Consider the following 3500-nt stretch of genomic DNA (forward strand, 5'->3'; position numbering starts at 1 on the left):
TGAATGGAATGCTTACGTGGGAGATTCCGACTATTTTGGACTGGTAGTAGTCGATCCACAGCGATCGTTCTGCCACAAAATACCTCAATGCTAACGAGGGGAAATCACACTTCAACGACTGTGGTTGGCTTTGACAGTTAGGATTGCTCGTTTGCATCAAAACAGTTCTCACTACGATAGGGCGAAACCATCCTTGCCCAGGCACACCCTCCTGGTTTTCGAGTATAAATATTTGGTGTCCAGATCCGACCAATCTTAGGCCCTGTCTATATTAAGCCGGATAATTATTTAACCTAAGCCCCGTGTCAGCCACACTAACCCATCGTTTAAAGGCCTACTGAAAGCCACTACTACCGACCACGCAGTCTGATAGTTTATATATCAATGATGAAATCTTAACATTGCAACACATGCCAATACGGTCGGGTTAACTTATAAAGTGCAATTTTAAATTTCCCGGGAAACTTCCGGCTGAAAACGTCTACGTATGATGACGTTTGCGCGTGACGTCAAGGGTTGAAGGAGACATTTTGGAATAGCACGGTCGCCAGCTTAAATCGTCTGTTTTCATCGCAAAATTCCACAGTATTCTGGACATCTGTGTTGGTGAATCTTTTGCAATTTGTTTAATGAACAATGGAGACTGCAAAGAAGAAAGCTGTAGGTGGAATTGGTGTATTAGCAGCTGGCTACAGCAACACAACCAGGAGGACTTTGAGTTGGATAGCAGACACGCTACTGTGAGTACAGCTTTGGCTTCCAAACATTTGATCGCTTGCCCGTACGTGCGTGGCGCTATGTGCATGTCACGTACGTAACTTTGGGGAAATATATGTTTCTTGCCGACTCTGATGGCGGCCGGGGTGTCCTCGAAAGCTACAACACCCGCCGCCGCGCCGCTGTCCTCACCTTGACTTCCTCCGTCTCCGGGCCGCCGACCGCATTGATGATCGGGTGAAGTCCTTCGTTGCGCCGCCGATCGCTGGAACGCAGGTGAGCATGGGTCGTGATGAGCAGATGACGGCTGGCGTAGGTGGAGAGCTAATGTTTTTAGCATAGCTCTGTCGAGGTCCTGTAGCTAAGTTAGCTTCAATGGCGTCGTTAGCAACAGCATTGCTAGGCTTCGCCAGGCGGTACAGCATTAACCGTGTGGTTACAGATCCAGGGTTTAATAGTAATAGTAGTATTGTTGATCTTCTGTCTATCCTTCCAGTCAGGGGCTTATTTTGTCTGTTTCTATCTGCAGTTAAGCACGATGCTATCACGTTAGCTCCGTAGCTAAAGTGCTTCACCGATGTATTGTCGTGGAGATAAAAGTCACTGTGAATGTCCATTTTGCGTTCTCGACTCTCATTTTCAAGAGGATATAGTATCCGAGGTGCTTTAAAATACAAATCCGTGATCCACAATAGAAAAAGGAGAGAGTGTGGAATCCAATGAGCCCTTGTACCTAAGTTACGGTCAGAGCGAAAAAAGATACGTCCTGCACTGCACTCTAATCCTTCACTCTCACGTTCCTCATCCACAAATCTTTCATCCTGGCTCAAATTAATGGGGTAATTGTCGCTTTCTCGGTCCGAATCGCTCTCGCTGCTGGCGTAAACAATGGGGAAATGTGATGAGCCTTTCAACCTGTGACATCACGCTACTTCCGGTACAGGCAAGGCTTTTTTATCAGCGACCAAAACTTTATCGTCGATGTTCTCTACTAAATCCTTTCATCAAAAATATGGCAATATCACAAAATGATCAAGTATGACACATAGAATGGATCTGCTATCCCCGTTTAAATAAGAACATTTCATTTCAGTAGGCCTTTAAGGTTCCCCTGCTTGGATAATTTTTTATACGGATAAGTGCGCCGTGTATTTCATGAATCTCTGGCTCTTAGCTTTGTATGAACTCATCCATCGTTTACAAACTGAGTTCGGAGAGGAAGTGACGTCAGAACGCGCCACAACCAGCTTCATAACAGACGCTTGTGGAAATCACACATGAATACCTTAAAAGGGGGTGGGGCGGGGGCGTGGTTGGGGGCGTGGTTAAGAGGGGAATATATTTAAGCTAGAATTCACCAACTCAAGTATTTCATATATATATATATATATATATATATATATATATATATATATATATATATATATATATATATATATATATATATATATATATATATATATATGTGTGTTTATGTATATGTATGAAATACTTGACTTTCAGTGAATTCTAGCTATATATATATATATTTATATTTATATATATATATTTATATTTTATTATACATATAAATAAAAGAAATACTTGAATTTCAGTGTTCTGGAGGCTATCCAGTAGATGGCAGTATTGTCCTGTTTAAGAGTGTCACAACATTGCTGTTTACGGCAGAAGAACTGCTTTACGGTAGACTAAACGTGACTGCTGTTGTTGTGTGTTGTTACCGGGCTGGGAGGACGTTAATGAAACTACCTAACAATAAACCCACATAAGAAACCAAGAACTCGCCCTCGATCATTCTACAGTTATGACGTCATTGGGCAGGCAAGCTGTTTATATTGTGGGAAAGCGGACGTGAGAACAGGCTGTCCCCACTCATGGCCTCCAGCTCCGGCTGAATACCGGGAGTTTGTCGGGAGAAAATTTCTGCCGGGAGGTTATCGGGAGAGGCGCTGAATACCGGGAGTCTCCCGCTAAAAACGGGAGGGTTGGCAAGTATGGGCTTCTACACGCACCTAAGTGAATGCAAGGCATACTTGATCAACAGCCATACACGTCACACTGAGGGTGGGTGTATAAACAACTTTAACACTGTTACAAATATGTGCCACACTGTGAACCCACACCAAACAAGAATGACAAACACATTTCGGGAGAACATCCGCACCGTAACACAACATAAACACAACAGAACAAATACCCAGAACCCCTCGCAGCACTAACTCTTCCGGGACGCTACAATATACACCCCTCGCTACCACCAAACCCTGCCCGCCCCTCTGGACTGAAGCTGTGTGCCTTTATTGTTTTTGTAACTGTTGTTTTGAGGCATGTTTAAAAAAATAATGTACTTTGTGAAAGTCAAAGTATAGTATTTCCCATAGTTGTAGTGCAGTGGTTCTCAACCTTTTTTCAGTGATGTACCCCCTGTGAACATTTTTTTAATTCAAGTACCGCCTAATCAGAGCAAAGCATTTTTGGTTGAAAAAAAGAGATAAAGAAGTAAAATACAGCTCTATGTCATCAGTTTCTGATTTATTAAATTGTATAACAGTGCAAAATATTGCTCATTTGTCGTGGTCTTTCTTGAACTATTTGGAAAAAAAGATATAAAAATAACTAAAAACTTGTTAAAAAATAAACAAGTGATTCAATTATAAATAAATATTTCTACACATTGAAGTAATTATAAACTTAAAGTGCCCTCTTTGGGGATTGTAATAGAGATCCATCTGGATTCATGAACTTCATTCGAAACATTTCTTCACAAAAAAAGATATCTTTAA

Source organism: Entelurus aequoreus, linkage group LG11 (assembly GCF_033978785.1).
Source record: "Entelurus aequoreus isolate RoL-2023_Sb linkage group LG11, RoL_Eaeq_v1.1, whole genome shotgun sequence".
NCBI lineage: Eukaryota > Metazoa > Chordata > Actinopteri > Syngnathiformes > Syngnathidae > Entelurus > Entelurus aequoreus.